General features: G+C 45.7%; 1 protein-coding gene across 14 annotated transcripts in view; it reads left to right on the plus strand.

The window, feature by feature from the left end:
* FAM156A (family with sequence similarity 156 member A) overlaps positions 1-26,829 on the plus strand; it is a 94,448-nt gene that overhangs the window by 24,399 nt on the left and 43,220 nt on the right. For 11 of the 14 annotated variants that reach the window (XR_011434640.1, XR_011434638.1, XR_011434637.1 and 8 more), the window contains exon 2: positions 23,323-23,422. The exons of 2 other annotated variants lie outside the window; for them this stretch is intronic. The gene's annotated coding sequence lies outside the window, so the exon portion shown is untranslated. Of the gene's footprint in view, positions 1-3,743; positions 5,261-23,322; positions 23,423-26,829 lie in introns of those variants that run through there. One more of the 14 variants, XM_070257065.1, reaches the window with a different exon arrangement.

Here is a 26,829-nt window from a genome sequence, read left to right on the forward strand (position 1 = left end):
AGACACCCTGAGTGATGTGGGAGACCAGTTAGAAGGTGGTTTTGACGATCAAAGGGAAAGAGGCTTCGGACTAGAGCAAGTGTGGCGGACACACAAAAAAGTAAAAGGTATTAAACAGGTATTTAGGAAGTAAAATGGAAAGAACTCAGCAAGGATTTGGACTTGAGGTGAAAGAGAGGGAGAAGTACGTGGTTAAGACCAGGTTTCTGTGTTGGGTAATAAGAGTAGGATGGTGCCATCTGTTGACCTGGGGCGTACCAGAAGAGGGCCAGGTCTGTGAAGAATTCCGAAATGAGACTTTTATTTTTATGAAGTCATGGTCTAAATGTAATACAATAACCAATATTTAAATACTTGGCTTCAAAGTTCTTTTTCCTTTGAAAAAACGAAAGTCAGAGGTGTTGAGAGAGAATTTACGTACAATAAAAGTCAGCCTTTTAAGATAGTTTGTAGAGTTTTTTTGTTTTGTGTTTTCAACTTTTTAATTATTTTATTGAGGTCATACTGGTTTACGACATTGTGTAAATTTCAGGTGTACATTATTATATTTCAGTTTCTGGGTAGACTGCCTCGTGTTCACCACCAATAGTCTAGTTTCCATCCGTCACCAGCGTATGTGCCCCTTTGCCCCTTTTGCCCTCCCCCACCCCCTTCCCCTCTGGTAACCACTAATCGGTTCTCCTTATCTATGTGTTTGTTGTATGTAGCATTTTGACAAATGTTCACGTTGTGTAACCACCACCACCACAATAAAAATATAGAAAATTTCCATCATTCGAAGATATCCCCTTGTGCCATTTGCCGTCAGACTCCTTCCTCCACTTCCGTACCCTGGCAACCACTGATATACTTCTGTCCCTATAGTTGTGCCTTTTCCAGAATGCCATTTACATGAAATCATGTAATGGGTAGCCTTTTGTGTTTGGCTTCTTTAATTTAGCATACTTGAGATGCATCTATGCTGTTACATGCATCAGTAGTCCTTTTTTATTAGTGTGTAATGTTCCTTTGTGTGGGTATAGCTCAGTTTGTTTTCCTTTTATCCATACACCAGTTGTTGAATATTTGGGTTGTTTCTAGGTTTGGCTATTATGAATAAAAGTGCTGTGAATGTTTGAGTACAGGTCTTTATGTGGACATATGTTTTCATTTGTCTTGGGTAGAACTCTCTAGGAGTAGAATTGCTGGGTCGTATGGTAAGTGTATGTTTAATGTTCAAAGTAAGTACCTGATATGAGGATATCCATTCCGGCTTTCCTGTGGTGGTGGCTTTTATGATACATCTTTTCCCTTACCTGACTTGCAGTTTGTTTGTATCTTTGAACCAAACTGTGTCTCCTGTAGGCAACATACAGTTGGCGCTTGTTGGTTTTTTTTTAAATCCAGTCTGTCAGTGTCTGCCTTTTGACTGGATTGTCTAATCTATTCACATTTAATGTTGTTATTGATGTAGATGGACTTATATCTGCCGTTATATGCATTTTTTTCCTCTGTGTCTCATGTCTTTTTGTTCTTTGGTTCCTCCTTTACTGCTTTGTTTTGCATTAAATGGATATTTTCTAATGTAGCATTTTAATTTCTTTAATGACGTGTTCGCTGTATTTTTTGAGTTATTTCCTTAGTAGGTGCTCTAAGGCTTACCATACACATCTTAACTTATCACAGCCGGCTTCAGATTCACACCAGTTCCAGTGAGATATAGAAACGTTGTAGCTCTATTCCCATTTCCCTCTTTTGGTGGTATTGTTATATATATATTACATCTACAAAGGGTACATCCCCTTAATACACTCTTATCATTACTTTGTTGTATATAATTTTATCCCTTTTTAAAAAAGCTGAGATAAGACAGGGTATCAAGTGTGTTATTTATACCTTCTGTTCTGTTAACCTTCTTTGTCACTATTTCTGATTCCTAGTATTTCTTCTTGTGGATTTGAGTTACCATCCAGACTCGTTCCCTTACCCAATACAGCTTTGCTCCCAGCCACCTGCCTTGTGCTGTTATTGGCAAACACGTCACATCATATATGTTATTGGCCCAACAATAAATTATATAATATCGTTTTGTACAGTTGCTTTTAAAATCAGTTCCCAGAAGAAAAGAGTAAGAATGTATATTTATATAGTCTTTTGTATTTACATAATTGCCTTTACCCACACTCTTGGTTTTTTCTCTGGATTCAAATTACCCTCTGGGGTCACTTGTTGCAACCTGAACTTCCTTCAGTTTTTCTTCTGAGCCAGTTCTGCTAGCAACAGATCCTCTCAGCTTTTGTTCATCTAGGAATGCCTTTATTTTGCTTTCACTTTTATTTTTTTAAACACTTTATTGAGGTATGGTTGACCTGTCAAAAGCTGTACATATTTAGTGTATACAACTTGACAAGTTTGGGAATAAGTATACACCCGCAAAACCAGCACCGCCATCAAGGACATGGAAGTATCCATCACCTCCCAAAGTGTCCTCCCACCCCCTTTATTGTTGTTGTTGTTGTTGTTGTTATTGTTATTAGTGAATACGAACGCTTAACATATGATTTACCTTCTTAACAAATTTTAAGTATACGATACAGTATTGTTAGCTTATAGGCAGTATGCTGTATAGTCAATCTCCAAAACTTATTTGCATAGCTATAACTTTGTACCCTTTGACCATCACCTCCCCATTTTCTCCTCTCCCCACTCCCTGGCAATCACCATTCTGTACTCCGCTTCTATGAGTTTGACTATTTTAGATTCCACCTATAAGTGAAATCATGCAGTATTTGTCTTTCTGCGTCTGGCTTTTTTCACTTACATAATGTCCTCCGGGTCCAGATGGCATGCCCTTAGACATAGAAAACCCTAAAGATGCCGCCAAAGAACTGTTAGAACTAAGAAACAAATTCAGTAATGTTGCTTTCATTTTTAAAAGATAGTTTGCTGGATGTATGATTCTTCCTGTAGTATACTTCCTATAGTATTTTCCTTTGAGCACTTTGAATATATTGTCCTGATGCTTTCTGTCCTCCATTGTTTGTGCTGAGAAATCTGCTGTTAATCTTATTGGGTTTCCCCTCATAAGTGAGGAGTCATTTTTTTCTTGTTGCTTTCAAGATTTTCTCCTTTATCTTTGGCTTTCAGCATTTTCACCATGTGTCTGTGGATCTCCTTTTGTTCGTCCTACTCAGAGTTTGTTGAGCTTCCTTCAGGCAATATTTCTTTGACTATTTTTTTCTGCTCCTCTCTCTCCTTCTGATACTCTCATTACGTGTACGTTGGCGTGCTTAAGAGTGTCCCATATTTCTCTGAAGCTCAGTTGATTTTTCCTCATTTGTTTTCCTCTCTCTCATCAGACTGTATAATCTCTATTGATCTGTCTTTAAGATTGCTAAATCTTTCTCTGGTAGTTCAAATCTACTGTTGAGCCCCTCTTGTGAATTTTCCACTTCAACTAATGTACTTTTCAACTCCAGAATTTCCATTCGGTTCTTTTTTATCATTAATATATAATTTTATAATTCTTTTTTATAATTTCTTATTTCTTTATTGCTACTCTCTACTTGATGTGACATTTTCATCATACCTTCCTTTACTTCTTTGATTGTGGTTTCCTTTTGTTCTTTGAACGTATTTATAGTAGCTACTTTGAAGTCTTTGTCTATCAAATCTGACATCTGCTTGTAATCTCAGGTAGTTTCTGTTGCTTGCTTTTTCATATTTTCCTGTTTCTGTGCATGTGTCATAACGTTGTTGTTGTAGGAAACTGGGCTGTCTAAAGCGGATAATACGTTGTGGCTATTCCGGGTACTGATCCACCCCACCCCTCCTGCGTTGGTTATTGTTATTTACTTGTTTATTTGCTTAGTGTCTGGCTGGTTTATTTTAGTGGAATCCATTCTCTTCCCACCCACTGCCTTTGCTGTGTTAAGCTTTGGATTTGACTATTCCAGAAGAGCCCACTGGGTATGCCCACTTGGGTATACCCACAGTCACCCTGGGATGACTGTGGTTTGGTTTGGGCAGGGCTGCCTTTGACTTTCTCTTCCCCTGACCACACTGAGCTGTTAAGCCCCGCTAATTGTGGGCTGATTATTGTTTTCAACAATGCCCTGGGACAAAAATTGCTCCATAATCTAAGCCAATGAAATTCTTTCTCCTTTGAAGAGATAGCCATTGAGGTCAGTGTTTCAGATTTGTTTTGACCCCAAGCAGGCTCCTTCAGCTGTCTCCCTCCCTGGTTGTCTCAGGTAATCCGGCCAGCCTACAGTTTGGCCTGTGTAGTGCAATGATTCCACCGATCTTCTACTAGCTGCCTTTGACCACAACCTCCACTATTTTGAAAGTGCCCCTAGGCTGGACCTTCTCAACACTCCATTGCAAGTGAAGTCAGTTCCTCTGGGAAGAGGTTCAGAGCTATCTGCTTCAAAATCACCGAGCCACAGCTCTGTAGTTGGGGAGTGGGGACAGTGGTGGCACACTTCTCTTTCCTGTTTACCGGTAGTAGACTATGTGATGTTGCTTTTTGAATTTCAATTTTTAATGGTTTGTGGCTGGTATATAGAAACAGAATTGGCTTTTGCATACTGATTTTGTATCATGTTACTCTGCTGAACTCACTTCTCAGTTCAAGTAGCTTTTTTGTGGATTCTTTTTATAGATTCATGTGTTATCTGCGGTTAATGACTGTTTTACTTCTTTCTTTCTTCTTGCCTTTCTTGTTGCTTGAATAGCCAGTAAAATATTGAACAGAAGTGGCAAAAGTATGCGCCCTTGCCTTGTTCCCTATCTTAGAGGGAAAGCATTCAGGCCTTCGCAAATAAGGATGATGTTAGTTTTAGGTACCTTTGTAGATGCCAATTATCACTTTAAGGCTGTTGCCGTAGGCTGAATATTGCCGTCTCCCCAACATTCATGTTGAAATCTTTCCGCAGTGTGATGGTATTTAGAGGTGAGGCCTTTGGGATGTGATTAGGTCATGATGGTGGGGGCCTCATGAACGGGATTAGTGCCCTTATAAAAGAGACTCCAGAGTTCTCGTCAAGATGGCGCTGTGAGCAGACGTTGAACTCGCCTCCTCCCACAAACACAACCAGGTTACAACAATTTTAGGAAGAATCACCCTGGATTGAAAACTGAAAACTGGATAAAGAGAACCCCCACAACAAGGGACAGTCCTGACGAAAGCAGAAGAGTCAGTAACTCCGGCCAGAGAGGAAAAAAGCCACCTTTGGGAGCAGCAGAGCTTCTCAGCTGGCCAGGCGGGAGCCAACCTAAGGTACGCAGCCCTTCCTGGAGGAGTGAGGTCCAGAGCGGGGGCGATACTGCTATAACCATCCTTCGGACTCAGCCCAACTGAGGGGGGGGGCAGGGTCTTACTGTCTGGCTTTGCTGGCTATTAACTGCAGCGAGGACACGCCCAGAAAAGCTATCCGCCCGAAAGCCGAAAAGATCCAGGTCTTAAAGGGCCCACGCACAAACTCACTCATTGCAGCAACCTAAAATCACCAGAGAGAAGGCTGACTGTCCTTTGGTGAAACGAGATTCACCTGGTGGGCTCTGGGGGCATCTTGGTGAGAGGAGGATGCTCTCCTGAGACTGAGGCATTGGTGGGGGCGGTTGTTCTGAGCTGGTCCAGGCGTGCTGATACAGACACAGGTGGGGGCCATTGAGGTGCGTCCCTTGGGCTGTTAGCCCAGGGGTCTGCCACACCCACTAGAGCACAGATTTAATCCAGTTCAGCCAGGGCAGGCAACCCACCCTAGGGACTGGCCCCCCTAACAGTAAGCCCTCAGGCTACTTTTCAGCCTGCATTGACTGAGTGCCTTGATCCTCTACAGGCAGGCAAAGGTGTCTGCCTCTGTGGGGCAGGGCCTGTGTGAGGACCAGGTGAACTGTGGGGGGCGTTGGGGCAGAGGTGGGGGCCTCTGCAGTGTGGCATTGGGGTACGCTCCAGGGGGTTGAGAAGTGTGCATGGACCAGGACTGTGTTGACAGTGTATGTGGTCCAGAGGGGGGGTGAGGCTTATCAGCGGCAGAAGACTTGTGCTTCACAAATAGCCATAAAAAGGATCAGCCCCACCTTCCAAAGCCTGAAACAACTGAGTGCATCCATGCCAAGGGCCAGCCCCACTCAGCTGCACTCCTAAGAGAACTGACATGCGCCTTGTTGGCCTCAGGCCTATCACAACTGTACGCCCCTGAGCCTAGCAACCAGCTACACTGGGTACCAACCCAATTAAGAGGACAGTTGCAATAAGAGTGTGCTAATAGGCGGGACCAAGATGGCGGAGTGAGTGGTCTTCTTTGTCTCTCCCCCGTCGAATCTACAACTAATTGGACATTCACTGATTAACAAAGGATATCCAGATAGCATCTCAAGTCGCCTAAGAGTCTTGTGCTACTATACATCGGAAGGCGGATGGACTTCCCCCTGGGAGGAGGTGGAATAGGTGAAAACTCTCCGACCACCGACCCCCGGCCCCGGACAGCCTAGTTCCTGCAGGAGGCTCTCTTCCAGTGGACTCCCCCATAGCATGGCCACACACCAAGGGTGGGAGTGTGCACTCACCAGTGGAGCGACGGTGGAAACAGGTGACAACAGCCCTACTCAAGCCCCCCGCGATTACACCTAAGCCCAGGGGGAATCCCCAGGGTCCCGCACCCACCGGCAGGGAAGGCCTCTGCTCGCCATGAGCAGGGAGGCCCCTCCCAGAATCCAGAACAAAGGGAAGCTCCCGGCGGGCGGATTCCCCGGCACAGCACCAGACCGCAAGCTGCTGCCGGGCCCACGGTCTCCGGCGCACGGGTCGGTGCAGGGGGCGCCCAGACTTCCCATAGACGTGCTTGGGGGCATGGTTGGAGCTCCAGCGCCCGGCTCTGCAGCCCAGGGGGAGGCGCCGGGGAGCCGGACCTCCCTGGCAGGGAAAGCCTCTGCTCGCCATGAGCAGGGAGGCCCCTCCCAGAATCCAGGACAAAGGGAAGCTCCCGGTGGGCGGATTCCCCGGCACGGCACCAGACCGCAAGCTGCTGCCGGGCCCACGGTCTCCGGCGCACGGGTCGGTGCAGGGGGCGCCCGGACTTCCCATGGACGTGCTTGGGGGCATGGTTGGAGCTCCAGCGCCCGGCTCTGCAGCCCAGGGGGAGGCGCCGGGGTGCCGGACCTCCCTGGCAGGGAAAGCCTCTGCTCGCCATGAGCAGGGAGGCCACGCCCAGAATCCAGGACAAAGGGAAGCTCCCGGTGGGCGGATTCCCCGGCACGGCACCAGACCGCAAGCTGCTGCTGGGCCCACGGTCTCCGGCACACGGGTGGGTGCAGGGGGCACCCGGACTTCCCATAGACGTGCTTGGGGACAGGGTTGGAGCTCCAGCGCCCGGCTCTGTGGCTCGGGGGGAGGCTCCGGGGTCCCGCACCCCCCCAGCAGGGAAAGCCTCTGCTCGCCATTAGCTGGGAGGCTCTGCCCATAATCCAGAACAAAGTGAAGCTCCCGGTGGGCGGATTCTCTGGCACTGCACCAGACCGCCAACTGCTGCTGGGCCCACGGTCTCCGGTGCAAGGGGTGCCCGGACTTCCCATGGACGTGCTTGGGGACTGGGTGGAGCTCCAACACCCGGCTCTGCGGCCTGGGGCGACGATCCAGGGTCCCGCACCCCCCCCCCCAGCAGGGAGGGCCTCTACTCGCCATTGGCAGGGAGGCCCCGCCCAGCATTCGGAACACCAGGAAGCTCCCTAGAGCAGAATTCCCCACAAGGCAGCAGCTTACAAGCCACCGCCAGGCCCACGGACTCTAGCCGTGTCCCAGACGAGGCAAGGGGCTCCCAGAGATCCCGTGAGAGTGGAGTGGGGCACAGTGAAGCTCCGGTGAAACGGCTACGTAGCCCAGGGGGGAACTCCAGGTTCCTACATGTAGCGGCCTCAGCAAAAGCCTCTGCACAGCACTAGTGGAGAGGTCCCGACTGGCAACCGCAAGGTGGGGAGGCCCTGGGGCAAAAGTAGCACAGCTAGGTGAGCTAACGACAGACTGCAGAAGATACCCATAGCTCTGCTGGGACCTATAGTGGACAAGTGTGATCTTGTGGGCTCTGTTAGGGACAAAGCGGCGATTATAGGTGATCCTGCTCCTGGCTGCTGGGAAAGCCCACAACACCGCTGCAGACCACAAGGAGGGAGCGCGTCTAAGTGGGCTGCAACAGTAGGCACCAGATTGCCCCCACAACCGACGAGGGACCCCACAGGACCACTGTGACTACGAGGAGGGGTCCAGGTCCAGTCAGTAACAGCTGACAGGGCTCCTGGTTGGTGCAGTCTAAACAGCTGCCCCCCCCCCCCCCACCACACCAGTCGCAACAAGTGGAAGCAGCGGCTAAACTCTATCTCTCTGCGGAGGCACAAATCCACGCCATCAAGCAGCATGAAAAAATATATTAAATCCCCAGAACAGAAGGAAAATGATAAGCACCCAGAAAACAATCCCAAAGACAATGAAATCTATAACCTAAATGACGATGATTTCAAAACTGCCATTATGAAAAGACTCAACGAGCTGAAAGAGAATTCAGATAGACAACTCAATGAGTTCAGGAGCTATGTCACAAAAGAGCTTGACACTCTAAAGAAGAACCAATTAGAAATACTGGAGATGAAGAACACAATGGAGGAGATTAAGAAAAATCTGGACTCTCTGAACTGTAGGGTCGATAATATGGAGGACAGAATTAGCAATTTGGAGGATAGGAATATAGAAATGCTGCAGACAGAGGAGGAGAGAGAACTAAGACTAAAAAGAAATGAAGAAACTCTCCGAGAATTATCCGACTCAATTAGGAGATGCAACATAAGGATTATAGGTATCCCAGAGGGAGAAGAGAAGGAGAAGGGGGCAGAAGGCCTGTTCAAAGAAATAATAGCTGAGAACTTTCCAAACTTGGGAAGAGAGATGGAACTTCATGTGACAGAAGCCAACAGATCTCCAAACTTTATTAATGCAAGAAGACCAACCCCAAGGCATATAGTAGTGAAACCAGCAAAAGTGAACGACAAAGAGAAAATACTAAGGGCAGCCAGGCAGAAGAAAATAACTTACAAAGGAAACCCCATAAGGCTATCAGCAGATTTCTCAGGAGAGACCTTACAGGCTAGAAGAGATTGGAATGAAATATTCAAAACTCTGAAGGACAAAAACGTGCAGCCAAGAGTACTCTACCCATCGAAAATATCCTTCAAATACAATGGAGAAATAAAAGCTTTCCCAGATAAACAAAAGTTAAGGGAGTTCATCGCCACAAAACCTCCTCTTGAAGAAATGCTCAGGAAGAACCTCATTCCTGAAAAATCAAAAAAAGGAAAGGGGTTACAAAATCCAGAACAAACAAAGGAGATAAGCAGAAGGACCATAACACAAAGTAACAGCTCTCCATCAGGACAAAATGCAAAAGAACCGGAAAACAAGTGATAAAATGGCAAGAGTAGGCCCCCACGTTTCAATAATCACTCTAAACGTGAATGGATTGAACTCTCTAATCAAAAGGCACAGAGTGGCAGGATGGATCAAAGAACAAGATCCAACAATATGCTGCCTCCAGGAAACACACCTCAGCCCCAAAGACAAACACAGACTCAGAGTGAAGGGATGGAAGACAATACTCCAAGCTAATAATGAACAAAAGAAAGCAGGTGTTGCCATACTTATATCCGACAAAGTAGACTTCAAAGCGAAACAGATAAAGAAAGACAAAGAGGGGCAGTATATAATGATGAAAGGGACACTCCACCAAGATGACATAACACTTATAAATATATACGCACCTAACACAGGAGCACCAAAATTCGTAAAGAAACTATTAACAAAACTAAAAGGAGACATCAACAGCAATACAATAATAGTAGGGGACCTCAACACCCCATTAACACCAATGGACAGATCATCCAGACAGAAAATCAACAAGGAAATTATAGAATTAAATGAAAAATTAGATCAGATGGACCTAGTAGATATATATATAGGACACTTCCTCCAAAAACAGCAGGTTACACGTTCTTCTCAAGCGCGCATAGAACATTCTCAAGGATAGACCATATCTTGGGAAACAAAGCAAGCATCAGTAAGTTCAAGAGGGTTGAAATAATATCAAGCATTTTTTCTGAACATAATGCTATGAAACTAGAAATCAACTACAAGAATAAAGCGGGGAAAGGGCCAAAAATGTGGAGACTAAACAACATGCTACTGAACAAACAGTGGATTATTGAAGAAATTAAAGAAGAAATCAAATATTATCTGGACACAAATGAAAATGAAAACACACCGTACCAAATGATTTGGGACGCAGCAAAGGCAGTCCTAAGAGGGAAATTCATCGCAATACAGGCTCACCTCAATAAGCAAGAAAAATCTTACATAAACAACCTCAAACAACACCTAATGGAATTAGAAAAAGAAGAACAAACAAAGCCCAAAGTCAGTAGAAGGAGGGAAATGATAAAAATTAGAGCAGAAATAAATGATATTGAAATGAAAAAAGACAATAGAAAGGATCAATGAAACAAAGAGTTGGTTCTTCGAAAAAATTAACAAAATCGACAAACCCTTAGCCAGACTCACTAAAAAAAAAGAGAGAAGTCTCAAATAAATAAAATTAGAAACGAGAGAGGAGAAATCACAACAGATACCAAAGAAATACAAAGGATCATAAGAGAATACTATGAAAAACTGTATGCCAACAAATTGAACAACCTAGAAGAAATGGATAAATTCCTAGACTCATACAACCTACCCAAACTGAATCAGGAAGAAATAGAGAACCTGAATAGACCAATCAGAGGTAAAGAAATAGAAACAGTAATCAAAAACCTCCCCCAAAATAAGAGTCCAGGACCAGACGGCTTCTCTGGAGAATTCTACCAAACATTCAAAGAAGATTTAATACCTATCCTTCTCAAACTATTCCAGAAAATAGAGGAAGATGGCGCACTCCCTAATACTTTCTATGAAGCCGAGACCACCCTGATCCTCAAACCTGACAAGGACAACACAAAGAAGGAAAACTACAGGCCAATATCACTGATGAACATAGATGCAAAAGTCCTCAACAAAATTTTGGCAAACTGAATACAGCAAAATATCAAAAAGATTATACACCATGATCAAGTGGGATTTATATCAGGGACACAGGGATGGTTCAGCATCTGCAAGTGAATCAACGTGATTCACTACATTAAGAAAATGAGAAACAAAAACCACATGATCATCTCAATAGATGCAGAGAAAGCATTCGACAAGATCCAACATCCATTTATGATAAAAATCCTCAAGAAAATAGGTGTAGAAAGAAAGTACCTCAACATAATAAAGGCCATATATGACAGACCCACAGCCAACATCATACTCAACGGACGAAAACTGAAACCCAGCCCTCTCAGAACAGGAACAAGACAAGAGTGCCCACTTTCACCACTCTTATTCAACATAGTACTGGAGGTTCTGGCCAGAGCAATTCGGCATGAGAAAGAAATAAAAGGAATCCAAACAGGCAACGAAGAAGTAAAACTCTCGCTGTTTGCAGACGACATGATCTTATATATAGAAAACCCCAAAGAATCCATAGAAAAACTGTTAGAAACAATCAACAGCTACAGCAAAGTTGCAGGGTATAAAATCAACATACAGAAATCAGCATTTCTATATGCTAACAATGAACTAACAGAAAAAGATCTCAAGAACTCAATCCCATTCACGATCGCAACAAAAAGAATAAAATACCTTGGGATAAATTTAACCAAGGAAGTGAAAGATCTATACAACGAAAACTACAAGACCTTCTTGAAAGAAATCGACGACGACATAAAGAGATGGAAAGACATTCCATGTACGTGGATTGGAAGAATAAACATAGTTAAAATGTCCATACTACCTAAAGCAATCTGCAGATTCAACGCTATCCCAATCAGAATCCCAATGACATTCTTTACAGAAATTGAACAAAGAATCCTAAAATTCATATGGGGCAACAAAAGACCCCGAATTGCTAAGCAATCCTGAGAAAGAAGAACAAAGCCGGAGGCATCACAACCCCTGACTTCAAAACATACTACAAAGCAACGGTAATCAAAACAGCATGGTACTGGTACAAAAGCAGATGCACAGATCAGTGGAACAGAATTGAAAGCCCAGAAATAAAACCACACATCTATGGACAGCTAATCTTTGACAAAGGAGCTGAGGGCCTACAATGGAGGAAAGAAAGTCTCTTCAACAAATGGTGCTGGGAAAACTGGACAGCCACATGTAAAAGAATGAAAATCAACCATTCTTTTTCACCATTCACTAAAATAAACTCAAAAGTTTGGATCAAAGACCTAAAGATTAGGCCTGAAACAATAAGTCTCCTAGAAGAGAATATCGGCAGTACACTCTTTGACATCAGCTTCAAAAGAATCTTTTCGGACACCATAACCCCTCACATGAGGGAAACAATAGAAAGAATAAACAAATGGGACTTCATCAGGGTAAAGAGCTTCTTCAAGGCAAGGGAAAACAGGATTGAAACAAAAAAAACAGCCCACTAATTGAGAAAAAATATTCACAAGTTATTTATCCAACAAAGGGTTAATCTCCATACTATACGAAGAACTCACACAACTCAACAATAAAAAAATCAAACAACCCAATCACAAAATGGGCAGGGGACATGAACAGACATTTCTCCAAAGAAGATATACGGATGGCCAATAGACACATGAAAAGATGCTCATCATCACTAATCATCAGGGAAATGCAAATCAAGACTACACTAAGATATCACCTTACACCTGTTAGAATGGCAAAAATATCCAAAACCAAGAGTGACAAATGTTGGAGAGGCTGTGGAGAAAAGGGAACCCTCATACACTGTTGGTGGGAATGCAAACTGGTGCAGCCACTATGGAAAACAGTATGGAGATTCCTCAAAAAGTTAAGAATAGAAATACCTTATGACCCAGCCATCCCACTACTGGGCATCTATCCTGAGAACCTGAAATCAGCAATTCCAAACGTTCCATGCACCCCTATGTTCATCGCAGCATTATTCACAATAGCCAAGTCATGGAACCAACCTAAGTGCCCAGCAACTGATGATTAGATAAAGAAGATGTGGTATATATATACAATGGAATCCCACTCAGCCATAAAAAGGGACAAAGTCGTCCCATTCACAACAACATGGATAGACCTTGAGGGTATTATGTTGAGTGAAATAAGCCAGACAGAGAAAGACGAACTCTGTATGACTCCACTCATTGGTGGTAGTTAACATATGGACAGAGAGAACTGATCGGTAGTTGCCAGGGGAAAGGGGGGTGGGGGGAGGGCACTAGGGGTGAAGTGGTGTACCTACAACATGACTAATAATGATGTACAACTGTAATTTCACAAGGATGTTAACTTTCATAACCTTAATTAAAAAAAAAATCAGGCAATAAATAAACGTCAAAAGAGGAGATGTTTAAAAAATAAAAGAAAAAAAAAAGAGAGAGAGACACTCCAGAGAGCTCCCTTGCCCCTCCGGCCCCCTGAGGACACAGAGGTCGACAGTCTATGAAGCAGGAAGGGGGGTCTCGCTAGACACCAAATCTGCCGGCACCTTGATCTTCGGCTTCCCGGCCTCCAGAAGTGTGAGAACTCCAGAAGTGTGAGAAATAAGTTTGTCTTGTCTTACAATCCACCCAGTTCATGGTATTTCTGTTATATCGGCCCAAAAGGACTAAGACAGAAATCCCTCTCTATTTCTGCTTGGCTGAGAGGTTTTACCATGTTGAATTTTATCAAATGCTTTATATACATCTGTTGAGACGCTCATATTTCCTTTAGTCTTTTAGTCTGTTATTATGGTGAGTCGCAGTGACTGATTTTCAAATGTTCAACCAGTCTTGAAGCCATGGAGTAAACCCCATTTGGCTATGGATTATGTTTTATCTTTTTTATATATTCCTAGTTTCAAACAGCTAATATTTTATTTTGGATTATTGTGTCTATGTTCATGAGTGATATTGGTCTGTCATTTTATTTCCTTAAAATGTTTTTGTCTAGTTTTGATATCAGCGTGTTGCTAGCTCTGTAAGACGTTTCAGGAAGTATGACTTCTTCTCCAATTACCTGGAAGAGTTTGTAGCACCGGCATTATTTCTTCCATACGTGTTTGACCGAACTTACCAGTGAAGCTGCTTGAGCCTTGAGTTTTGTTGGAGGGAAGGGTTTTTGTTTTGTTTTGTCTGTTTATTTGTTTGTTTTTGTTGAGTTCACTCTCTTTGATAGACACAGAGCTATTCATGTTATCTCTTCTTGACTGAGGTTTGCTAGGTAGTGTCTTTCAAGGAGTATTCCCATTTCATCTAAGTCTCAAATTTATTTGGCTGATGTATTTAACAGTGTTCTCTTATCATCCAGTTAGTGTCTGAAGCATCTGTATTGATGTCCCCTCCAGCTCGTTACTGATATTGGTAATCTGTGTCACACCCACCTCATTCATTTTTATCAGTCTGGCTAAATCTGATAAATTTACTGATCTTGTCAGGGAACCAGCTCTTAGTTTCATTGATTTCTTTCTATCAAGTTTTTTGATTTCTATTGAATAGATTGCTGTTCAGATCATCACTGTTGTTTTTTCTTTTCCTTCTGCGTCCCCTGGGTTCAAGCTGATTTTGTTTTTCTGGTTTCTTAAGGTGGGAGCTTGGATCACTGATTTGAGACCATTCTTCTTTTCTAATATAAGCGTTTCCTGATACAAATATCCATCTATGCACTGCTTTAGCTTCACCTCACACATTTTTATGTGCCGTGTTTTCATTTTCTAATTCTCCTTGCAATTTCTTCTTTGATCCCTGCATTATTTAGAAATGTCATTTAATTTCAAAATACTTTGTGATTTTTCCAGATATTTTGTTCCAACTGATTTCAGTTTTAATTCCTTGTGGTCAGAGAACCTGGTTTGTATGATTTCAGTCCTTTAGAAGCTGTTGAGATTTACCATATGGTGCAGCATGTGGTCTATCTTGGTGAACGTCGTATGTATGATACTGAGCAATGGGCTCACTCTGCTCGCCAGCCACATCTGAGCCAATTAATCACAACAGGTTAGAGATGGGAAAGGAAGTTTATTTAGATTAGATTAGCCGGCAGATCACGGGTGACTAGTGTCTCAAAATCCCATCTCCAGGGATTACAGAATTTTGAGGCAGTTATATAGGGAAAATGGGCAGTGAGGAGGGGGTCCAGGGATGTTGGTCTCCAGGCATGACGGGCTCCAGGCATCACCTTGTTCCATTCTTCTGTCAGCTGTGATGGATACCTTGTAGGTGTGTTTCCTGCCTGTGGTCAGCCTGTTCCTGGAGAGAAACTCATAGAACAGAGTTTTAATTTATCAAGGTATCAGGGAGTACATACGTAAGCAGAGGCCATAAGTCAGGAGAGCATGTGAACTTTTTTAGAGTACGTCCAGAGCAGCGAGTAATCACACGGAGGAGGGGCTGGGGCCATTAAGTGTACCAAGATGGCGTCACTCGTGCTCACTTACACGTGCACTTTGGAAGAATGTGTATTCTGCTATCCTTGTTCTGTAAATATCAACGAGGTCAAGTTTTTTGGTAGTGTTGCTCAAGTCATCTACAGTCTTTTCAGTAGCTGAGCTGCGCTTCCGTTGTGTGGTTGCTGTAATTATTTTCAGTACAACATAGACTTCAGATTCGGGTTGCAAGTTATAAAATCATTATACAAAAGTCAGTTGTATTTCTGTACACTACTAGTGAGAAATCCTAATAAGTAATGAAGAAAATAATTCCAGTACTATAGAATCAAAAGAATAATGTACTTGGGAATTAATTTAACCAACGAGGTGCAGGAGTTGTACACTGAAAATGACAAAACACAGTTGAAAGAAATTAAAGAAAACTTAAATAAATGGAAGGACATCCTGTGTTCATGGATTGGAAGACTTAATATTGTTAAGATGGCAGATTTCCCCCAATTGATCCAAACATTCAGTGCAATCCCTGTCAGTATTCTACCTGCAGTTTTTTAGAAGTTGAGAGGCTGATCATAAAATTCATATGGAAGTTCCAGCTTAAACAGTCTTGCAGAAGACAACCAAAGTTGGAGGGCTCACACAGTCCGACTGCAAACATTATTTCAAAGCTCCACGCATCAAGACAATGTTGTGCTAAATGTAAGGATAGACATACAGATCAATGGAATAGAATTGAGAGTCCAGAAATAAACCCCGTACGTCTGTGGTGAATTAATTTTTGACACCAGTGCCAAGACAGTTGGTTGGGAACAGAACAGTCTTTTTAGCAAATGGTGTTGGGACGACTGGATATCCACATGCAAAAGATTGAATTTGTATTCAGACCTCATACCACAGACGAAAATTAAGTCAAAACTGGATCAAAATCCAAATGTAAATGAGCTAAAACTATAAAACTCCTGTAAGAGAGCATAGGAGTAAATCTTTGTGACTTTGGGTTAGGCCGTGGATTCCTACATATCATGCCAAAAGCACAGGTAATAAATGAAAAATTAGATTAAAATGACTTCATAAAAAATGTTTAAAACGTGCTCTAAAGAACACCATAAGGAATTGAAAAGAACAGACCAAAGAACGGCAGAAAATATTTGTAAATCATGTATCTGATAAGGGTCCAGTATCAAGAATGTAAAAAGAACTCTTACAACCTAACAATAAAAAGACAAATAACCCAATTAAAAGATGCGCTAAGCATTCGAATAGTCCTTTCTATTAAAAAGATATACAAATCTCCGAGAAGCGCGTGGAAAGATGCTCAAAAATATTAGTTGTTAGGTGGGGCCAGCCCCGTGGTGTGGTGGTGAAGTTCGGCACGCTCCACTTCGGCAGCCCGGGTTCGCGGGTTCAGATGCTGGGCGCAGACCTACACCACTCGTCAGCTATGCTGTGGCAACGACCCACATATAAAGTGGAGGAAGATTGGCACAGGTGTTAGCTCGGGGCTAATCTTCCTCAAGCAAAAAAAAAAAAAAAAAAAAACACCAAAAAGAAAAGAAAAAGAGGAAGATTGGCAACAGATGTTAGTTAGCTCAGGGCTAATCTTCCTCAGCAAAAAAAAATAAAATAAAATTAGTCATTAGGGAAATAAAAACTGAAACCACAGTGCATTACCACTTCATACCCACTAGTCTGGATGTAACTTAAGAAATGAAAATAACAAGTGTTGAGGAAGATGTGGAAAAATTTAAATCCTCATACACTGCTGGTGGGAATGGAAAACAGTACAGCTGCTGTGGAGAACAGTTTGGCAGTTCCTCAAAGTGAAACCTAGGGTTGCCGTGTGACCCAGCTCTCCCACTCCTAGGTATATATCCAAGACAAGTGAAAACATAAGTTCACAGAAAAACTTGTATACCAGTGTCCCTAGCAGCATTAATCATAATAGTCGAAGAGTGCAGGCATCCCAAATGCCAACCAACTAATGAATAGAATATCAAATGTGGTGGTGTACCCATATAACGGAATGTGGTTCAGCTATAAAAAGAATAGAGTACTGATTGATACATGCTACAACGTGGATGAATCTTGAAAACATTATGCTGAGTGAAAGGAGCCAGACACAAAAGACCACCTGGTGTAGGATTCTATTTATATGAAATGTCCATAATGGACAAATGCGTAGAGACAGACAGCAAGTTAGTGAATGTCAAGGGCTGTTGGGAGGGGAGACTGAGGAGGGACGGCTAATGGTACAGGGTTTATTCTGGAATTATATATTGGCGATGGTTGCACAACCTTGTGAATATAGTAAAAACCACTGAATTATACAACTTCATTGAAAGAGTGAATTTTACGGTACATGAATTACAGCTCAATAAAATAAAAAAACTTTTAAAAAGGCAAGCGTGCACTTTTGGATAGATTTTTGGACATTTTTGGCGATACAGTAGGCTACACCAAAAGACGTAATAAGCTGTCCAAATCTTGCCTCCCTCAGTTTGATCCTCAGAGGTGACCACTGTAGTCGGATTAGGTGTTCCCTTCTTGTCCCCGTTTTCTGCATTTACAAACGTCACGTGCACACACACACACACACACACACACACACAGACACTGGGTGAGTGTGAGTATTTCTTACTTGTTACTCGTCATTAAAAGAAAGAAAACCTCTCTGGCCAGTACAAACTGTCTCCCCTCATTCTGTTTCAAGGCCAGCGGGTGCTCCGTGGTATAATATGAATACTTCATCTCTCGTTTACCCTTCCAATGGTCATTGATTATTAATGGACATTTAGAGGTTTCTTTCCCCCAGAAATTTGCCATTATCATTGTACACACAGCTCTGTGCGTGTGTGAATGTTTCTTTAAGACACATTCGTAGCAGTGGAGTTGCTGGATCAAAGAATTCTTTGGCTAAACAAACGTCTCTTGGGTACCTACTTGTGTACCTGGTACCGTTCCAGATGCTGGCAAGACATCGTAGAATAAGATCGACACACGTCCCTCTTTTCGTGAAGCTGAAATTCTGCTGGGTGGGGACGAGGTAGAATTTGAATTTCGGTAGATGCTGCCACAGAGCCCTGCAAAGTTGTTTTACCAATTGACGCTTCCCTCAGTGGGGCAAGGGAACCAGTGCCCCTTTGCCGGCATCCTCAGCACCATTCATAGGGTGGAGGCTTTAGGCAGGAGGCTGGACTCTATCCCAAGGCTGTCTACAAGATCTTGGAGTCTGCAACTGGAACGATCCACGTGGGGATTTCAGGGGAAATGAGACTGAGATGGAGCAATCCACTGCCCATGTAGATGTATTTGGTGGGGGGGTGGGGGGGCAGGAAGCTGGGGCTGGAATCACCCCTTGGAAATAGGCACGAAACAACCCTTTCTGGGCAAATTACCAGAGTGTGGGTGATGGGGAAGGGGGAGATGTTGAATGATGAGTGGTGGGTGTTACTTTCCTCTACTGGAAGGTACCACTGAGAGACCCAGATGGAGCGGTCTGCTCTGGGAGCTACCAGTGGAAAGGGGGGTCTTGTATTCCAAAACCACCCATTGTGTGTAAGGTGCAGGGGGGCTCACCACCATGCAGGGACTCCACACGTCCACTCTGAGGGAGAGGCCTCCACCTCTCCTGAGGTCACCATCATCCCATTTCTGGCCCCAGCCCACCAGCTCTACAGATTCAAATCAAGTAGGGCCCAGGAAGACCACAGTGGAGCAAGCGAATGGTTCCCTGATGGGTGAGCAGGGCAGACATTAAGGACGACACTAGAGCTGATGGGTCTAGATGGGACTGCCTACTCAGGATCTTCCAGGGAAGAGAACTCCCATTGGCTGAGAGAGGGAGTGTCCTACTCAGGGAGTTTAAGGTGCAGGGGTGCGGCTTGAATGGTGGAAGTAGAGGGTTTGGAATCCTGCCCAGGAACCTCAGCCCGCTCACCAGCGAAAGAGGCTGAAGATGCTACCAGGTCAGTGGAATCACTGGCTGCTTCTATTCTGTCTTGTAGTCGATCTATCCGTTCCCTTTTTTTCTTTTTTTTTCTTAACGCAAAGACAGAAGGAAAGTAGAGCAGAGAATTGGAGACTGGTTTCTTTTCTGTTCTTTTCGTTTTTTGAGTTTTGTGTGTGTGTGTGGATGCTTATTCTTTGTTGTTGTTGTTGTTGTTGTTGGGAAAGAGCCGCCCTGAGCTAACACCTGTTGCCCGTCTTCCTCTCTTTTTCTTTTTTCTCCCCAAAGCCCCAGTACATAGTTGTATATTCTAGTTATAAGTCCTTCGAGTTCTTCTATGTGAGCCGCCGCCACAGCATGGCTACTGACAGATGAGTGCTGTGGTTCCACGTCCGGGAAACGAACCTGGGCTGCCGAATCAGACTGCGCTGAACTTTAACCACTAGGCCCTCAGGGCTGGCCCTGTCTGTTCCCTTTTTAACAGTGCTTATTGGATCCCACTATATTGACTTCAGAGCTGAATAACACTTCACACCATACTGAGAAAACCCTTCTCCAGTGTCCTGTTCTGTGTCCACCAGACTACCTGTAGGTCCTGGATGGGCAGAGACAGTTCCCAGAGGGCTCATGATATAGTCTCCAGGGAAATGGGAGGTGACTTGCTCATCCCAAAGAAGTGAATGCTTGACTCATGGGATTTTAGGCAGATTTGAGACAGGAAGATGTTTGAGTGAAGGTGGGCGAGTAGGAGATAGGTGGTTTCTCAAGTCAGTGAACTTCTTATTAGGCGTTCATTGAGCCCTGACTGTATTCAGAGCTCTGCCGGAAAGGCTGGAAATGTACGACTGGGTTCCTGTTGTCTTGGGGGATAAAATTCCGCCAGGGCGTCAGAGATGGGCCACTGCGTGTGTCCCCAGGAGGACACATCAGCCAGGCCCATATCAGCGCCAGTCCCCGAATTCCACAGCCTTGCAGCTGTTTTTGCCCATGAGCAAATAGCCCTGCCCTGGTGCTGGTCTCCTGTTGGAGGATAGAGGCAGGGTAATATATGTGCCTCACAACTGGCACAAAGCCCCACAGCAAATGTAGAGACCCTCACGCCCCCTTCCCCCTTAAAGCAGAATTCGGCACTGAGGGGACAGGTTTCCTCTTTGGGGATGGGGAAATGACAAGGTGGATGGAGGGGTGGGTGGGACTGGGGCGCCTCTCAGTGGTCAGGTATGTGGTCTGTGGCATGTAGCCTCCCAGCACAGCAGTGTGAACCTCTTCACCGTCTCCTTCCCTCACTCTTGTTCACTGGCTTGCAAAGGATCTGCTGGCTGAAGGTGTCCTTGTTCCGGGCTGAGGCGGGCTGAGGGAAAACCAGGTGGCTGCAGTGCCCCCTTGGTCCACTTGCTGAGGAGGCTGAAGCAGTGTGTTCAGGGCGAATTGGATGTCAGCCAAGCAGTCCATGAGGCTCCGCGGGGCCCGGCCCCCAGTGGCCTCCAACCCTGCCCTCAGCAGCAGAGGATTGCCCTCCGGTTCCACCTTTCCCACAGATTCCACTCCCTACACTGAGGCAGCAGCTCCTCAGCAGGGAGACGGCACGGGGCCTTAGGGGCAGTGGGGGTCGCCCCAAGGACGGCATGAACCCTCCAAACCCAGGAGGTATCCCGTTTTGGTGGGTGGAGGGCTCCACTGTGTGTCAGGCCAGGGGACAGAGCCGGGGTCCTTCCCTCCTGGTTGTGGCCTAGGCTCGGTGCAGCTGAATCGTTGTCCAGAAACGGCCAATGAAGGCAGAATCTGGGGTCTTCCTTCCCCTGGAAGAGAAGAGGAGGTTCTCCAGGTGGCTGGATGGGGGTCCTGCGGTAGGGACTAACTCCACAGAGACAGTGGTTTTCCAGAAAGGCTGTCTGTAATTCTCTCATTCTGTCTCTCTCTGTGTCTGTTTCTTTGAGTCTCACTCATGGGGCTCGGTGAGACCTCACTGGGGCTCTAACTGACATGTGTCCTGTGTGGGGTGACTTTTTGGGTGTCAGAAGCAAGATGTCATTTCTCTGAGCTGTTTCAGCGCCCGTGTCCAGGATTCGAGGCGTCTGAGCTATGTGAGGGTCGACGTCCAGGACGTGAGATCTCTGAGCTGTGGGGAATTATGTGTCCAGGGTGAGAGCCCTCTGGGCTGTTTAGGGGTCTCTCTTCCAGTGTGTGAGGTATCTGATCTGTTTTACGTGCTGTGTCCACAGTGTGAGGTAACGGGGTTGTGCCCATTCTGTATTTCAGGAACTAGGGTTTGAGCTCTCCTGGGTCGAGGATGTGACGCATTTGAGTTCCTCGGGGATTCATACCCTACGCTGTGAGATCACAAAGGTTATTTGACACAAGGTGGGAGGTATCTGACCCTGTGAGGGTTCTGCATCCTGAGTGTGACATCTCTGACCTGGTTATAAGTCTGCGTACCAGGGATTAAGGTTGCTGGAATTTCGAGGGGTCGACTGTGTCTCGGGTTATGAACCTTGGGCGGGTGGGATTTGGTGCACCACGCTCTGAGGTCTCTTAGATGTTGGCTGCACGTAACATTGTGAGCGAGCTCTCTGTGTTCACTGTACCAGCGCTCTGAGCTGTTTGCATGTCTGCATCCGAGGGTGTGAGCTCTGTGATGGTGTGGCTTCTGTGTGCAGGGTGTGAGGTCTGTGAGCTGTTGTGTTTCTGTCTCATAGGTTATGAAGTTGCTAAAATCATGCGGGCCTGTGTTTTAGAATTTGTCGTCTCTGAGCTGATTCTGTGTCTCTGGCCTCATTTACTGAGTTTCTAGGAGTTTGAGTTCTGTGGATTGTTTGGGGGGTGGGGGGGGGGTGTCCAGTGCAGTGAGGTCTCCTAGCTGCTCTTTCCTGGGTCTGTATCTGGGTTTAGTGTGTCGTTGAGGTATTGTGGGGTTTGTGAGCCATAGTGTGAGGTCCTTGAGGTATTTGGGAGTCTGTGTCCAGCGTCTGATGCTTCAGAGCTGGTGGAGATCCGGGTCCCAGAGCGAGGTCTGGTCTGTCTTTGGTTCTGTGTCCCAGTTTGAACCCCCCGAGCCATTTGGGCATTTATATCCCCATGGAGAGACTTTGTCACATACCAAAGTTCAGACGTGAGGTGTTTGTGACCTCCCCCCGAGGTTTCAGTCTGACAACTGTCCAGAAAGACAGGGAGAGATTGATCCAAGTTGGCTGTCTGTGAATTCATCCACTCCAGCTCCCAACAACCCGGCTTCCTTGTCTGGACCATGGAGTATATGTGGTCGGCTTCCTTCAGACCCTCCACTCGGGTTGGGTTCTCACCACCCTGTCACCTGAAGGTCACAGGGTTCCCCTCGGTCCCATTTGTGGGAATCCCATTGTGAGGAGGAGTTTATTCTGTCCCCCAGACAAAAGACACAGTGTGGGGAACTCCTCTCTCACGATGGATGGGAGCTGCCCATCTTGTCCTCTGATGTCATCTGTCTCCTCTCAGGCCCGATGCCCATAAAATAAAGCTGGATGCATTCATTTTGCAGCTTTCTGACTGTACATTTGAAAGCCTGGATCCCCTATGCCCTGGATGGGTGGTAGGAGAGTCGAGCTTTTTGGATCATCTTTCCAAACCTTAACTTGACCTTTCCATGATGAGGTTGTACAAACTGTACCTCAGCCCCTTCCCCAAATGGCACACATCTTCTGAAAGCAGAATTCAGGGCTGGGGGAGGGGAAGGGATCCAGGCAAATTCCATCTCCGGCCGGGGGGAGAGTGTGGGCCTGAGATGACTCAGTTGGGGCGTTGGAGTCTTGTGCACATATTGCTTAATATAAATGTGTGTTGGGTTGCAGAAAGAGTAAACATCCTCCAGAATTTTATCTCCATCTCTGAGACACCCATGGTTTAATCCTGTTATTTCCTCAGGAACCACACAATCCATTCTGCACCAGGAGGTGAGGATTCCAGGGGAGAAAATTCTTTGTTCCTTTTCTGAAAACTGACAACCTGGCTAGAAGACAGACAGGTTTGTAAATTTCCTTGATATTCCGTAAATTACGCACTGTGGGATCACATGTCAGGCGGAGGTGAGTTTCTCTTCAACCACTAGGGCAAGCGTTTCAGGCGGATTTCAACAGAGCAGGAAGTGTTGCCCTCCCTCCTAAGGGCCATTTTCTAATACAACCTCTGTCTGATGTAAAGCCACCCCTCTCTTCATCTTCGTGTATTCCCAAATCTGCAAAGCAGCAACGCCTCCGCGGCAAAACTGTCAGACAAGAGCACCACTGCCTACCCAGTGCTGGGAAAACTTCCTTGTCGTTGACAAGTCCGCTTTTCTGAAACTCGCCTTCCTGCGTCTGAGCCCTGCTCTGTGGCACAGCCCCTCTGCTCAGTTCTCTGACGGTGTGAAGTCTGGGGAAGTCTTCTGGCCTGGGTGGGGCAGGGAAAGGGCAGGTCACCCGCCCAGAGGAAGACGTCATGGCATTTCTAACTTTTCCTAACATTTTCTCTAATTCCAGAATGCCAAAGGGGAGTTCTCAAAGGTCAATGTTATGAATTATTTGATTGTTGTTTCTGTAAAACCTTGTTAAACGAATGCCTGTGAGCCTCTCCTGTGTGTAACAGTAATGGAAATCATCGCACAGTTGGGTGTCTGGCAGTAAATCATTGAACACATTGGGAGCAAGTCACCAGGATGCTGGCAGGGGTAAACTTCCCTCTTGTTTTTGAAACAGAAAGAAAAGGTTGACAAGTGAGAATAAGAAAAGAGGAAAAGAAATACTACACACACTGAGATTGAAGCATTTCACACTGACGCAACTGAATTGATCGCAAATTTTGAACTTCTAAGTGGTTCATGAACAGCAACAATTTTCTTAAAAACGAGCATGTCAAGGAATAAGCAAGGCTACAAAGTAAAAGCAAAACCTTGAATATATCTAAGTTCCTTTAAAGTTAAGTGTTTGGGGTTTGAAATAAAGCCAGGCGGCCCCTGTGTCCCAGATCACAGAGCTGCCGGGCAGCAGGTGTGGCTGAAACTGAAGCAGCTGTGTCTTGAAGACCTGTCCCTGCGTGGAGGGAGGGTCCTGTCCCAAGGGGAAGAAGAACAGACCCTCAAGGATCTCACAGTCTAGGAGGGGAGGCAGACCTCTTGCTTCAGGCAACAAATATTCATCGAGGGTTTTCTGCGTGCAGGCACTACTCCAAGTGCTGGGATACGTGATGGCCCAACTGACAGAAATCCCTGCCCGGGACTTTACACTCCCTGGAGGGGAAGGGGTAGGTGGCAGACAGTAAACCCTCACCAACAACTGAGTAAATTGTGAAGTGTGTTAGAAGGTGATGGTTCTGTCATTAAAAAGAAAAAAAAATTTAGATCATGGTAATGGGATCGGGAATTTGGGAGGCAAGTGGGAATACTGACCAGAGCGACCAGGGTAGGCTTCACTGAGGAGGTGACATCTCTACAAAGACATGAAGAGGGAGAGGAGTCATCCAAGCAGATGTCTGGGGTCAGGACTTTCCAGACAGAGGGAACAGTTGGGAAAAAGTGTCACAGGCAGAGGCTGCCAGACTTGGTGCAGACACTGCCAGGAGGCCAGGGAAACTGGGGGCAAGGAGGGAGAGCTGAACGGAAGGCGGGGAGAACCGAGGGTGACAGGGACTAGATCCCGCTGGGCTGCGTAAGTTCTGCTCAGTCCGCTGGACCGAAAAGGTCGTCGGTGCTGAGTGACAAGCCTGTGCGAGGCTGTAGAGTGACGCAGAGGAGGGACATGGGGGAAGAGCAGTCAGAGAAGAGGCGGGTTTGAGTTTGGACTGACACGCCCTTCATCCATGTGCTCATGTCCCTGTCTCCACGGATATCTGTTCTCGAGGCACAGCATCACATACTTAACTAGCAGCCTGAATTCATTCAACAGTCCACCTATTGGACAGATCGTTGTGGGGCCTACTATGTGCACTACCAGCCACTTGGTACTTGGGAAACATTCAGCAGACTGACTGGTGCTCCAAGGATCTTGACCCAAGTTCCACTGTGAGGCCAGAACTGTGGCTGATGGGGCAACAGAGTGACCCACACATGTTTAATGAACGTTGCAGCCTCTTTTATTAGGAGTTTCTGGAATTAGGGATGGTATGAAAGACGCAATCCTCCTCCTCCCAAAGGGAAGAGAATCTGGCTACAGAGAGGTCCTTTTGACTTTGTTCTCCTGTGTTATTTCTAACACCGAAATAACTGATACAGTAATGGCTACCCTTTATTGACCTTTGGTCAGGCTCCTTCATCCATCAGAAAACATCTTCTAATCACCAACTGGACACTGCGTCCCAGCCTACAGGACACAGTTTGCGGATACAGGGATGTAACCTGCAAGCAGATGACCGCCACGTGTAGCAGCGTGAGAAGGGCAATGGCAGGATTTAAATCATGGTACCCTAGGAACACAGAGGGAGGGCATCTTACCCCTCCCTGAGGGTGTTTGTGTGAGTTTGGTCAGGACAGACTTCTCACGGGAGGGAAGGCTTCTGAGGTAGGCACTTGGATTATCCACATTTTACAGACAAGCAACCTGAAGAACAGAGAGATCAACACAGGTAGAGCCAGATTTCAATTCTCGGCCTGTTGGGCTCCAAACCACAGCTGGAGTTTGGTCATCTCCGGAGCTGTGACGCGGCCACTAAAAACACTTCCTCTGCTTGCCTCTCGGTTCTTAATATCTGGTAAATATAGTGAGACTGGTGAGGACATAATTTGGGGATAGGGATTCATTGTAAAAGTCTCTCGAATATGGCAAAGCGCCTTCCCACAGGGAAACCCTGGAAGTTAAAGTCCTGTTTGGCTGTTAACTCTGAGGCAGGCCTTTCATGCCAAGGCACTCCAGGTCTGTTGGCTTCAGGGCAGCTCCTTTGAGGGCAGACACAGAGAGTCTTTGCCTTGCTGGGTTCCTGCGTTTCACAGCTGGACGTGGTGTTGGGACAATGGTGACTCTCCAATCATGGAACAATATCTGCATCTCAGCAACTGAAACACAAGCCAAGTGTGTCGTCGTGAATGCAAAGAAGACTGGCTTTGGAGTCGGGCAGAACGGGGGTGTGATTCCCAGATCCACCCTTTACTGCATCAGCGACCTAACCTCTTTCAGCTTGTTTCCATGTCTAGAGAAGGCGGGGTCTGATACTTACCTCTCTGGGTCTTTGGGAAATAAAACTGTATATGCCCGGCACACGTTGGCCCCTCAGCAGCTGGGCTCCAGGAAGAGCTATTCACACTGTGCCCTGTGTTAGGGGACACATCAGTGTGAGGGAAGCATGCCAGGGCCCCTGGGGTTCTGGGTGGGGTTGGGGGTTACGGTGGTGGTGATCGGACTGGTGCCATTTCCATCTTTGCTCTTTCATTGTTCACATGTCCAAGGTGCACCCTTCACTTTGTAC

This window comes from Equus caballus, chromosome X (assembly GCF_041296265.1).
Source record: "Equus caballus isolate H_3958 breed thoroughbred chromosome X, TB-T2T, whole genome shotgun sequence".
Classification (NCBI taxonomy): Eukaryota; Metazoa; Chordata; class Mammalia; order Perissodactyla; family Equidae; genus Equus; species Equus caballus.